Source organism: Plasmodium gallinaceum, assembly GCF_900005855.1.
Source record: "Plasmodium gallinaceum strain 8A genome assembly, contig: PGAL8A_v1_76, whole genome shotgun sequence".
NCBI classification, from domain to species: domain Eukaryota; phylum Apicomplexa; class Aconoidasida; order Haemosporida; family Plasmodiidae; genus Plasmodium; species Plasmodium gallinaceum.
The window spans coordinates 2,878,220-2,893,855 of record NW_021628238.1 but is presented as its reverse complement, the minus strand read 5'-3'; the positions used below and the strand labels follow the sequence as shown (position 1 = coordinate 2,893,855).

The 15,636-nt window shown below is 18.1% G+C and overlaps 1 annotated feature.

Moving 5' to 3' along the window:
- The first annotated feature begins 4,058 nt into the window (after positions 1-4,058).
- Positions 4,059-4,642: a repeat region.
- Positions 4,643-15,636: the final 10,994 nt, after the last annotated feature.

Genomic DNA, 15,636 nt, shown 5'->3' with positions numbered 1-15,636 from the left:
ATTTAGTAATAAATAAAATAATTAGATATCACTTTATATGATCTTTATTAATTCAATTGTTTATTATACTGCAAAATCATTTGAATGACCACATAAACAAATTATCTAAGATTATACCTTTGTAGTTTCTTATATAGTTTAAAAGAAACTTTATTTTTATCTATTGTTCCCACAATCTTATTTCTCCAGATGATGATGTAGACTCAAGTTATTTTTATAATTTATTCATATTTTTTGGAGAGATTAAATAAATTTTATCAACGGAACTTCAGAAATCTATTGATCATATGTGTCTACTTCCTGTTTTCCTTCCAGTCCTACATTATATATTTATCATTTTTCGTAGTAATAAAATATCCTAATTTATTCATAATAACATATCTACCTCATATATGTGATTTTGCTTAATGTAATATAACTAATGTTGTCTTAACATGTTTATTTGTAAAAACAATATTTATCAATACTTTTTTCAATATTTATGCTTCTTTTATATTTAATATTCCGAAAACTTTAATTTATGAAACTTATAAATCAGGTTTTATTTATAATATAATAGAGGATATTGGTGGTATGATACATAATTCTTATAATACGTCTATTAAAATACGTATTATTTTTCCAATAAATTCAATCATTTGCTTTGAATTCGCATATAATCCTTTCATAATTTCTATTTTTTGTATTTTATCATCTTATAATTCTCTTTTTTCATTTCTTCTATATCCTTTTTACTACTTTTCATAGGTATTCTTCAAGCACATTTATTGATTATATTCCCTTTTCTAGTATATTTTTCATAAATTTTTTGTCGTTTTTTATTATAAACTATCTTTTTAGTCTTACGTTTTTAATTTTTCAAATACTATAGTTGTTAATTGATATGCTCATGTATTTAACGAGGTCTCTGAGGTTAGTATCATTGTTTGAATATCTTAAAATTAATGTCACATCTTTTATCTTTTAATATATCTATCATTTTATTTTTCCCACCTTTTAGAACTTTATTTTGTTATGCATATGTAGAATACCTAATACTTCAATTGTCACATTTTTTTTTGTAATGTATGTAATATTTTTTTTAACGAACTTTTTCAAAACAACATTTATTAGAGTTACCTAAATTCTTATTTCTTTAAGAGCTATATTGTATTCTCGATTCATATTACATACTTTAATATTTTTAAGTGTACTTCTTCATTGTTTAAATTATTAAATTATAATAAAGAATGTATAACATTCTTGATTACCTCAACTTTTAGATGGTTACTAGACATATTCATTAAACAAATAATTGGAATATACATCCTAAGATACTACTATAAATCATTAATGCTAATACTATTAATAAATACAATGCAATTTATAATAAATGAATAAATAGTTTAAAAAATTCATGATTTTTGTGTAGAATATGATATATTAACTGTTCATTTAAATACTTTTATAGTATTTATTAAATAAAAATAGCAAAGATAATACGGAGAGATATAAACTTTAATTTATTGAAATATTAATTATTATAAATAGTAATTAAACATAAATTACAACAAGTAGTTTGAAACAAAATTTTTTTTGAAAAATTTATTTACAAACATATATTTTCATTAATTCATTATTTAACATCAATTTATTATCCATCGCTCACTTTTAATACCCAAACCCGAAAATTATTATTATTTCTCTTTTTTTTTTTAAAAAGAAACAACAAAAAAAAATATATTAAACACACATATATATATTTTTGTATATAAACTATATAAAAAAAAACTTAAATACATTTTTATTTTTAGTGCTCATACTAAAGAATGTATTACATTTTACTTATTTTAGTTTACACATTTAATATATGAATTTTAATTTACATATTTTTTTCAAATATTTTACAGGTAAACTTTCAACTATATTTTACTTTTTATTAAAAATGTAAATAGGTTGATAATGTCATTTATTAAATAGTTGCTCAATAAAAAAAGTTATTATACGTTTTAAAATTTTAATATGATGAAAAATACTTTGTGCAAAAGTTTCTAGTTCTGGTCTATAAATACTATCATCAATCTATTTTAGATCATATTTAAATAAATAAAAAAAAATATTTTTTATATTTGTTCGTTCTGAGTATTCGGAAGAAATGTATACATCTAAGTAGGCATACCAAAAAAAAAAAAAAAAAATACTTCCTTTAAATGCAAGTACATGCAAGAAAAATTTGTTCTACACATAAAAAAAAAATAGATATATTGTTTTTTTTTTTTTTTTTGTGTGTATTTCCTTACAATTATAAAAAAAATATATTTTACTATTTTTTTTTTGAAGTTAGTGACATTGTCTTAAGGAAATTTTTAATAAAAAAAGGCGGTAGTTTTATTGTTTTTTATTATTATTTCTTTTTCAAAACATCACCTAAAATAAAAATAATTTTTTTTTAGAGTATAATTTTTTTTAGTAAAAGATTAAAAAAAATGCAACATTAAAAGATACATTTATAGTGCATTGTGAAGATTAACTTAATGAATAATAGAATTAATATTTGATATTAACAAAAATAAATAATTTTTATAAGAAATAATTTTATTTTAAATAAAATAAGCAGAATTTTCACTACATGCTCTTTATTAATTTATTTGTTTAATACTAGAAAAATTACTGAGCACATAATAAATCAAGTGTATAAAGATATGTATAACAAGTATTAACATTTGAAGATATGTTTGCACATATACAATAAAAAAAAAATTATAATAGAGTATATTAATTTAAAAAAAAAAAACTTTTTTTTTTTTTTACTAATTTTTTAGAATTTAAGAAATAAAAAAAAAAAGTGAATGATGATTAAACTTTTTGATTTTGATCATGAATAATTTAAGTTTAAAAATAAGAGATAATAGTTTACAGCAAAAATTATTGAACAACATGATTAGAAAAATAAGAAAAAAAGTAAATTTGTTTATTTTGTACTACATAGATAATTATAGACTTCTTATATAATTGTCTATAGTAAATAATTTTATAATAAGTAATTTAGTAGGAGTTGTTCAATATTATTGTTATAAATTTGACTGTTTAAAATATAGTAAAAGTATTCAAACGCCCAATTAATAAACCATTTGAAGACATTTTCAAAATTTCCACTAGATAGAAAATATAGTAAAGTTTACTTGATATAATTATGCTGTAGAGATACAGATATAGAGATGCCAATTTTGGAAATACTTGCAAAATAGATTTAATTAGTTCTTATGAGTATATTAAGAATAAAGATGACTACGTATATAGAATAAGTACACCTAAAAGATTTTATAAAACTTGTGTAACATATTTAGAAGATTATTTTGTTTCAGAGAATTTGAAGATATAGAAACACTGTTAAATGATCAAAGACTGAAATGTATATGTTAAAATGATATTCCCTAATATTTATTATAATGAAATATTCTAAATTTCATCTAATGAGATACAATAAATATGTTACAATTATACATTAAATTGTCAAAGTCTATGTTCTTTAAAACTAAAGAAAATTATGGATTATTTATGAATTGCCTATTCAATAACTTTACTAGTATCAAACAAATAAATTAACAAAGAGCATGCAAAGAAAACTCCACTTACTTTACTCTTATTATATTAAAATATAAAGAAAATTATTCACTTTTATTAATTAATATCAAGTGTTAATTACATTAGTTAATTACTATTGCTTTTAATTTACATAATATCCTATGTATCTCACATTTTCATTTAAATTTTTAATATTTTATAAAAAATAAGCACTATAAATTCTTCGTACAAAAGAAAAAAAAATTTTCAAATAAAAAAATATACTTTTTTCTATATGTATGTAAATACATAAAAAAAAATATAATAAAATATATCTATATTTTTTAGTGTATTTACTTTTAGAGGGAGTATTTATTTTTTTTTTTTTAGTATACCTGTTTATGTGTACATACTTTCATCGAACATTAACATGCACAAATAAAAATATTTTTATTTATTTTGTTTATTTATATATCATTTTAAATATGTTGATAATGCTATTTTGGGGTCAGCACTTGAACATCTTAGAGAAAATGTGACTTAAATAACTTATCTTTAATTCTCCGATTTTGTAAAACCTTACATTATTTATATTGAAGCATTAGATTATTAAATAAGATTTATATTAATTCAAATATATAGTGATAAAGGTGAGAAAAAGACTATTCATTATACGTCAAAGAAATTGAATGATATTCAGCAAAAATTAATTATGACTGAAAAGGAGCTATTTTTGATAGTAACAGCTGAAAATTTGAATTATTATATTCAAGGCTCTAAAAGCATTAATTACAATTAACTGTAAGAGTATTATAAAGATAAAACCAATAAATGGTAAAATATTATATGGATGGAAATTGACATCATTATAATTTAATTTAAAATTTTCAAACTAATAGAAAAAATTAAAAACATTTTATCTAATTGAATTACTGTATAAATAATTAAACTAATCTTATATTTACATGGAATTATACCGTAATAGAATATAGGAAAAATATGAAGATTTATATCATTTTATATTGAAAAAGAAATATTGATGTAGCATTAAAAGACATATGTAAACACTATAAAATTTAGTATGGAAATATAATTTTCCTGCTGGTTTATAAGAAGAATTATTAACCTTTTTGAGAGTAAAAATAAAAAGATATATGGAAAATACCTAATTAGTCATGTAAGAACCAGATAAAAAAAAAAAGTTTAGTTAATTTTTTTTTTTGTTCCTTTTTATAAGTTAAAATTATAAAAAAAAATAAAATTTTCTTCTTTTTTAGATTAGACATTCGCACAAATTACTAGTATGAATAGGGATTAATTAAAATTATATTAAGCTATTTTTATACTATATAAGTATAAATAACAAAATACTTTGAAATGAGTAAACAAAAAGTGCACATACTAAAATGTTCTAGATTAGCAAGGAAAGTCATATACAATTCTAAATGCCATATATTTCTGAGATTTCTATCTGATTCATAGAATACATTATTAATCTTTAAAAAAATAATAGTTAGAAATCTATATGGAAAAAATTTAAACATGCACATTTGCTAGTTTTAACAGAAAAAAAATGATTACTTACTTTTATTTTTGTAAATTTCTTTGTTAAATATATTTTTAATTTTTATTTTTATTTTTCTCTGTGAATTACCAAATAGACTATTGAAGATTTTAATTTAGTAGAATTGAGATAAGTAAAAATAAATTTGAAGTTAAAAATGAAAAATAAATAAAAAAAATTTTATTAATATTTAATTTTTGTGTTTTATTAAAATATTATTAATAACTTTAAAGTAAATTTGTTAGTTTCTGTTAAAATATTATTTTATATATAGTCAATAGTTTTAGCAAGGCTTTAAATTTTTAATAAAATCAAAGATAATTCTTATTAAAGTAAACAAACTACTCTAAAACAATAAGTACCAGGCTATGTAAATTGTATGTATAAAGTTTACTTATTTGTGACATTTTGATTTATAAGCTACCAGTTCAGTGAAATTGTAAGAGTATTGAAAAGATAGGTTAATAAAGAACATATAAAGTTTTCTATACTAATTTAATGAATTTAATTATAATTTTAAATACTTTAAACCACTAAATTGCATTTACGTAGTATTCTTAATTTAGTATTTATTGTTTCTTAAAAGGCATTTATTAACTTTAATAAAATCCTTTATTTTTGTTAAAAATTTTAATCCTCATTAATTGTCAACTTTTAATGGCACATACTTTATTTATAATGTTATTAGAATTGTTTAACAATGCAAATACATTGTTCTCAAATTAACATATACAAGTAATTAATAGAATACAAATTAAATTATATAAATACTTCGAGAAAAAAAATTATATTATCATAGTATAATATATTCTAGTTTAAACTAAAATTAAAATATACTACAAGGAAACTTTTGAGTCAATAACTCTTCCTTTCATTTTTTTCTAACAATTTAATAATTTCTAAAAAAAATAAACATAATTTTTATTCATTTAAATTACAAAAAGAAAACAGAAAAAAATAAATAAATAATTTTTTTTTTTTTCTTTTTTTATTTATCTCTTTCTTGAGTGATTAATGGAAGATATTATTTTTTGAGAATAAAATGTAATAGTTATATGGAAAATAAATAGTTACCAATGCAAACGCTAGATAAAAAAAAAAAAAATTAATTGCTAATGTTTTTTGTTTTCTTTTTATAATATAAATGTATAAACAAACTTTTTTAATTTTTTTTTTAAAATGATTTTTTTTTATCAAAAAATAAAAGTTGTAGACTAAAAATTTTCTTGTAGTATATTTTGTTTTAAATTTATTTTAGAAAATTTTATATTAATACTAATAAAATTTTCACATTTTGTAGTATCTATATAATTTAATTTGTATTTGTTAATTTGAGAACAATGAATTTAAATTTCTAAACATTACACTTAACATTATAAATTATATATATGCAAATAAAATCAATAATTAATAAGGATTTAAATTTTTAATAAAAATAGATATTTTTATTAAAGTAAATAAATGCATTTTAAAAATAAATTATTAACGAAATATACTATATATATAAAACAGTTTGCTAATTTATAGAGTTGAAATTGTACATAAATTCATTAAATTGGTAGAGACAATTCTATATTCTTTTTATTAATTTGTTTGTACATTACTCCAGGAGAGTCAATAAATAGGCGACTAATAAATCATTGAATCACTATTTATTTTTCACACAGCTTTTAATTTTCTTATTCTAAAAAAGGATAATAATATCTTTTATTAATCATATTACTACGTATTTTCCATAAAATTATTAATTTTTATTATCAAAAGAGCAAATAATGCTTTTCATTAACCACAAATCTAGAATCAATTTATATTATTTTAATCATGTATTATTGTCTGTATCATTAGTATATTCCAGTATAATATAAAAACAGTTTAATATATCCTATTTTTAGAAAACAAACTAATTAATATGTTATATTTGGACAACTTAGATACCTCTAATATGTTTTCAAAGTCTAAAAGCAATTTAAAACATTCTTTCAAAAATAACTCACTAAACTTTGATAATACTTTAGAAACTTTAAACTTATATATGGTATCTTCTTTTCTAATGTTAAACTTATAAGAATTATCTAGATAAAATATTTTGTAAATGATATATAAATTAAGTCTCTCCATGTCATTATTCATTATTGTATAGTTCTAATCCATTGAAGATCTTCTTTAATTGAATATTATATATTTCTATCATTGTTTTCAATTGATTTATTAATCGGTTCTTCAAACATTTTATAACGTTTTTAACATTAAAATTAATAAAATGAAAATGGAAAATTTACTTATTTTATTAGCTATAATTTATTTAATATATATATGATATGTAACTTATCACATATATGACTACGATTCAATAATTGGGCACTCAAAGGCTTGTATGTACTTTGAATAGTGAAGCTAATAAAGATAATGTAAAGAAGCCTCTACAATTGATTTATTAATTGCCTATTCAATGACTTTGCTAGTGTTGAACAAACAAATTAATAAAGAGCACATTGAGCAAACTCTAGTTTAATTCTTATATAATTAAATTTTTAAATTTAAAAATCTTTTAACTTAAAATATACTCTTATATTTCACACACAAAATTCCATTCTACAAAAAAAAAAAAACATCTAAAATTTTTTTTTAGATTATCACTTTCTTTTAAAAAAATAAAAAAGATACACTATAATAGTATCTTATTTTTTTTAAGTCAATATCATTTACAAAAAAAAAAACATATATCTTTTTTTTTAAAATTGAAGATACATACACAAAAAAAAATAAAAATTATTATTTATTAAAATTTCTTTTTTTCTTTTTTTTTTATGCACTCCCTTTTAATACAAGTATGTATATTTTTTTTTTTTTTATTTTACATATTTTTGAATAATTATTTTAGAGTACGTATTTATTATTGTACCTTGTCCTCGTGATTTAGCCTACAATAAAATGCTTTAATTCTATTTATTCATCTAAGTATTATACAAAAAAGCTTTATAATGTTATTTGTAAACCAACCATTTAATTTTTTTCCAAAATAAATTTTATTAATTTTACATAAATTTTAATAACTTATCATTTAATATTTACTTTACTAGTTATTTTAAACTTGAGTTAACGTATAATAATTACAATTAGTGTCATACACTGCATTATGTATTTTTACTGTACAATACTTCATGAATTATGCAAAAACCATTATTTTCTTCCAAAAAAAAAAAAAAAATAATAATAGATTATTTTATTTTTTTTTTTTTTTTTGCTATATAATAAAAAAAAAATAAAAAAAATTACCATTAATGTATATACATACATATTTATTTATATTTTCTTTAATATATCCATTCAAAAAAAATTAGACATTTTTTTCTTTGCTGGTATATTATCAAAATATATACTTAAATGTACGTATTCTTGGTGTTCTCATTTCAAAATGTGCATTTTTCTACATATTGGTTCATAATGAGTTTCGTTAACTTTTTCGATATTTTATATAATAATAAAATATTGCATTAAAGAATTTTCAATACATGCAAGATAATTGATAGATGCACATGAATACACGATTAAACATGTGTTTAATGAAACTTCTTATATAAAGAGAACTATATAAAAGCTTATCAAAGATGCTTAACTTTGGAAACATATTAAAAATATGCATAATAACAATAAAAAAAGTGTGTTCTCTTTTTTTTTATTTTATTTTTGGCATAAGAATAGATATCTTTTTTAAGATAATATTTTGCAGCAGAAACAATAAAGTAATATGATTAAAAAAAAAGATATAAAATAATTGTTTGTCATATAGTAAGTATATAATTACATAAAAGGTAAACAATTATGAAAATTAAATGATTTTATGATAAAAAAAACTAGACAATTCTATTCATACTCTTTATTAATTTGACTAATTAAAATATGATAAAAGCATTAAAACAGTCAACTAATAAAATATATATCTAATATGTGCAAGTAAAACATTGTCTTTTTTATATTCATTATTATTACAATTGAAAATAGACCAATAATATAATTAAATGTCAAGTATATTAATGACTGATTCAATAACTTTTATAAGATATTGAGCAAACAAAATAATGAGCAACAAACAGAGAAGTCATTACTTCTTTTATTTAGTTAAATTATATCCGTTAGTAAAAATTTATGTTTAATGTTAATCAAGTGTTTAGTTATTTAAAAATGCATGAACCTGCACTTATAATGCTTATAAAATTTACAATAAATTTTCATGTAAATATAAACATTATTCTTTTCCTATGTATTTTCTAAAGTAACATTTTAATTTTACTTTATTATTCTTTTTTTTCTACCAAGACTATTACTCTTTTTATTTCTTTGAACATTTTTCACAATGTATATTTTTACATATAGGAAGCGAAACTCTTTGAAATTAATTTTAAATAATACAAAAATTTATTTATATAGTAATAAAAGAAAAGCAAAAAGATATATAATATATATATATATATATATATATATATATATATATATGTATATTCTCCAATGTGGAATGCACAAATCTACAATATTTTTAACTATATATGACCTTTCTTACAAATCTATAACATTTTAGTATGTTCACTTTTTTATAACTCCGCTAAGTGTATATTATTCGTGTATATTTATGAGATATAAAAATAGGTTAATGTGATTTTTATTAACAAAATATTAAACTAAAAAAAGGTTTTTTATGTCTAAATTTTTGTAATTTTTTTATATATTTAATTTTTTTTCTTTAAATACAAAAAAAAAAAAAAAAAAATATATTGTTTTTTCTTCCTTTAAGGAAATGATATTAACTTAAAAAAATATAGTAAACTTCATTTTGCTCCTATATTTTGGTGATGTAATTTATCACCAATTAATAAAATACATTATTAATATTTTACGATATAAGATCAAAATATAAGCAAAATAAAAAGTTAAATATATACCTTTAATTCTTATAAAATATCTTAAATAGATAGACAAAAAATTTAAAAAACTCTATGAATAAAAAAAATATATTTTATTTTTTTTTATTTTTAGTTCTAGCGCTGTTTTTCTTAATCATATTTTTCTTTTTTTTTAGTAACGAAAGGGAGTTAATTATAAGGCATAAATGAAAATTTTTGAAAAAAATTAATAACTTTTGCAGAAAATTTTTAATTGTTATGAAAATTTTATTTTATACATAATAAAAGGTTTTTGTATATAATGAATATTTGATTTTTAACAAAAATAAACAAAATTCTTATTAAACTTTTTAAATGTTCAATAAATTAATAAATGTGTTAAGAATAAATAAAATATTAAATCCATATAATATATTTAAAGAAATGAAAAGCAAAATGAAAGAAGCTTTTTTTTTCATGATATATAGAGTAATTATATAGAAATTACACATTTGTTAAAAAGTGTATTTTTACCTCAAACAAAATTAACAGAAACCATTTTTCATGCTTATTTTTAATATGTTTATTTGTTAATATGAAAACTATGAGTTTTTAACAAATTAATTTCATTAAGCACACATATTCATTTGTTAATTGTCCACTTAAATATAGCTATAGTATACTAAACAGTTAAATTAATGAAGATAATGTAGAAAAATCTCTACTTTATTTATTGGAGATATAGCTCTAAATAATTACACTTTACATTATAAAATAAATAATTTATTTTGTGTTAAATTTTAAATCCATAGATTATTGCTATATTAAATAGGTAAATAACACTATACAATATTTAAAAAAAACTATCAATATATTTATAGCATTTATATCAAATTGTCACTTAAAATTTATTCATTTGTAATCATTTATTAGATATTTATAATGAAATTAATAATAAAAAATAAAAATACAATTCCAAAAAAAAAAATTGTAAATATATATATATATATATATAATTTTTTTTTATGTATTTTTTAATTTTGTGTACATTCTATTTTTCTTTAACGTAAGAATATTCTAAGATATATTATCTGAACAATTTAACTTTTAGCTACATTTTATTTTATTTTATTAAAAATTTCAAAAATTGATAACATTTTTTTTATCCACTATGTGCATATACATAAATTTTCTATTTAATAAATTCTTATATTTTTAAAAATGAAAATGCACATTTTTCTTCTTAAAATGAAAATGAAAAATTAAGAAAAAAATAATTTATCAAATTATTCTTCATACTTACCATTTTATATTTTCATGCATTATTTGTACAACATTTTGTTATCTATTTTATTTCTTAATATTTTTTAAACTAATTTTAAATAATAAAGATAATTATGATAAATGTTTAAATATATCATATGATTATTTAACTATATCGAAGATTTAAATCAATTTCACATAGAAATTAATTATACTTGTGTATTTTCTTAACAGTTTTTAACTATTTTTACATGATAATTTACATACACATGTAATAATATACTTTAGTATTTTTATTCTGTATACGTGAACATAATAAACTCATGAAATTTGAGGATTATATTATTCTTTAAATTCATGAAAACATTTTTTTTCAAAGTAAAGAGTTTATATATTATATTCTTATTTATCGTTAATATATATTTTATTTTCCATTCGAAATAACTGAAAAACCTGAAAGAATTGATTGTCTAGAAAATTATACACATCTTAATTAGAGAAAATAATCTATCTGCATATCCTGCGAGACTCTTCAGAGTTCTTAAGAGAATATACAAAAATTATAATACTGTAATATTATTTATAAGGTAAATTTATTCATAATTATAAGTTTAATTCCTTTAAAACTTGTATTCATAGGAATATTTTCTACTTTTAAATGATATATCATATAAAAATAATTCATTTACTTAAAAATTTTATTTCATTTCTTATAGGAAAATATTTAATGTTATCATTTTTATAAATTCAATCTTTCTATTTCTAGTCATTGAAGATTTCCATTATAGTAATTATCTTAATACTCGAAAAGTTACTTTTGTATTTAAGGGAAAAATCTGGATCTTGATTAATATATTTTTTTTTTATATAAATTATATGCACTAGTTCTTTGTTGTAATTAAAAATTTTATATTTTAAAATAAAAATATCAAGAAAAAAATTAAGTTCAAAAATAAATTATTATTAAAAAATATTATTTTAAAAAAAAAATAAGAAATTCACCTTTATAATTCTATACTATTCATAAGTTTTTCTTCTCAAAGTTTCTAGTATACACATGATAAACTTAAATAAAAAGGAATGAAACTAAAATTTTATAATATAATCATTTAAAAAAGTATAATATATTCCTTTATAATTTAATCATAAAGGTAAAACCAAAAAGAAAAAATTCAATCTTTAATTATTATTTTATTAACAGTGACATTTTGAGTCAAAACAATAGAAAAAGAAGACAGGCAAAATCATTATATTAATTTCTCATTTTATATATAAGATTATCACCGTGTAATATAAAAAATTTTTCTTTTATAATGTTAAAAAAAGAAATTAAACCATTTTAATAATTTTTTAGATATAATTATATCTTATAGTTCATCATAAAAAGAAGTTCATAGATAAAAAAGTTACTCATAGTTACTTTATATAGCTTACTTGTCATTCTTTTTTTAAGTAAACATATGAAATATTACTAATTATAATATATACCATTTCAAAAAATCAAAAACATTACGTAATTTTATGTATAAAATATTGTCAATTAATACCAATGAAAACAAAATACCATTATTCTACAATAAATTTTCCTGAATATTTTTCATAATTTAATTTATTTTCAGTTAAATTAACATATGGCAACCTCTTAATACAATAAACTAAATTTTTCATTCTTCAAAAAATATTCAAAAAAAATATTTCTATAATGTATCATTGCATTGGAAAAATTAAAATTTTTAGTTATAAAATAAAATAAAAAAAAAAATTTATATAGATGAATTAAAAATAAATATAATAGTGAAAATAATAATAAATGTTATCTTATAGATAAACAAAAAATAAATTAAAAGGTAATTTGTATATATTTATATATATATTTATCCTTACAATTGTTTTTTTATCTATTTTACTACAACCATACAATTTCATCTGTACAAAATGCATAATAAAGTATTTTTTAATATGATAAAAATTAATATGTATATATTTTCTTAATTTCCTATTCAAAAACATTATTTACTGTATGAACAAATTAATTAATAACACATGCAGAAATTCTACTAATTTTGTATATTATAAATATATCTTCGCTGTAAATAAATAGATATTATATTATTATAATGTAAAACATTAAACAATTAGTTCCTTTCTTGTAGCGTTTGCAGTCTTCTAAATAAAAATGTGTTAACTAAATTCTTTATTATTTTAAACTTTAACTATTTTATAAAAAGCATTTAAAAGATTCAATAAAAAAACTCTTATTTTTATTAAAACTTGAATCTTCATAATTAAAATTTTTTATTCTACTTAAAACAATTTTTGTTAATGCAAATTAATAATTTTTCATAAAAAAATTATTATATTCCCAATATAAAAAAAATTAACATTCTCATCAAAATATTATTAAAAAAGTCATTTTTTTGTTTTCTTATATATTTTATATATATATGATAATATTTTAATGTATATGTAAAGATATTTTCTTAAAAATCCTTTTTCCTAACTCTTTAAAATATATTTATTTAACTAATTATTATATTTAAAAAGGTTAACAACATTCTTTATTTACCAATTTATGAAAAGATTTCTAGTTGTATTTAACAATAAATACACCACCTTCTATAAGTATTTTATATAACATAATAATAATTAAATTAAACCGCTATTTTGGCTATTATTTTATGAAAAATAGTTATTTTTATAAGAAACGAGAATATTTACATGTGTGCATATGTTATTCATATAAGGAGTACCAAAAAGTTACTTAACATAAAATAAACTATTTACTAATAACATTAAGAAATATATCATATAATTAAATTAAGAATAAAACAACATAAACGTATTTCAAAAAAAAAAAAAAAAAAAAAAAAAAAAAAAAAAAATTAAAAATGTTGAAAAAAATATATAAATAAATTGTATAAACAAATAAGCAAAAACTAAATTTATCTTTCAATTTTCTACATTAATAGTCTTCAATTACAAAAAGTGTTTTAAATAAATACTTTAGAAATTTTCATACGCTTCCTGATATTTTGTTATTTATAAATTTTTAAATATTTACAAGGTAATATTTTTTATTCATAAGTTTACTTTTGCAACAAAAAAATGCAATATGATAAAACAGCTTCATACATTTAGGAAAAAATCAAATAGTATTAAGAACTTATGCTAATCTAAAGATAAATATATATTAGAATTTGTATTAACTTTTGGTAAATTATAACGTTTTCTTATGTATGATAAAATGTAGGTATCATAATCACATTCATATAATTAAGGATATATTTATACATTTTTGCATAAAAATAAATAATTCATTATGGAAATAGGCCCATATACTTTTTGTTGATGTAATTTACGTATTCTTAGAAGAGTTAACCTGATTTTTAAAGAATATTTTATAAAATCTCTAAAAGTGAAACATTTGTTTTATAACTTTTTCAAACTTAAATTTTTATATAAATTGTTTAAAATGATCACTAAAATTTATTAGAAATTTTTATTTATAATTTCTCTAATTTTTATGTGATTCAGCTCATTTTTATAGCTTTCCTTTTCCTTTTGTATTAATGAAATAGAAATGTTAATATTTCTTAATAAAACCATACAAATATTTCAATTTATTACTTATATTAATGTTCATTCTGTTTTATTATTTACCTTATCATCTTGTTTCTCTTCAGATTTTTTTTCATCATTACTTAATATTTTATCATATATCTCATTCACAGTTTTATTATTACCCAATACAAAATGAACAAGAGGGACAACTTTTTTGAACCACAATCTTTCATAACCAGGTGAATTTTCTGGAATCAGCTCTTGAAGTATAGATTCAATGCCATCGTTTTCTGTAAATTAAAAAAAAAAAAAAAATAATAACTAAGTATGTGTACTTACATGCATGCATTTTTAAGCATTTTCTTATTTGAATGTTTTCCTATATATTTATATCTTTATTTTTACTTAAAAATTATAACTTTTTCTTCTTTCATTTGTTATACGTATAAATTAATTTTTTATATTATAATTCATTAGAAAAATTAACATTTAACATACATATATATATATATATATATTTTTTTTTTTTTATATTTGAATATATGAAACTATGTGAAACTCTTATAAAAAAAAATTACTATTATATAAAAAACTTATTTTTATTAAGTAAAACTGCAATTTTAATTATTAACTAACCATTGTCTTTTTCTGCTAAAATTCTTAAGTTTATTTTATAATATATTAATTTTTCTGTTGTTGGTCCCTTAAATTTTGTTTTATCACCCAAATAGCAAAGATTGCCACATATAACATTTAAATGATTTAAAAAAATCATGTATACAATTATAATGAATAAAATGATTTTCATTTTTGCTCAAAAAATTAAAA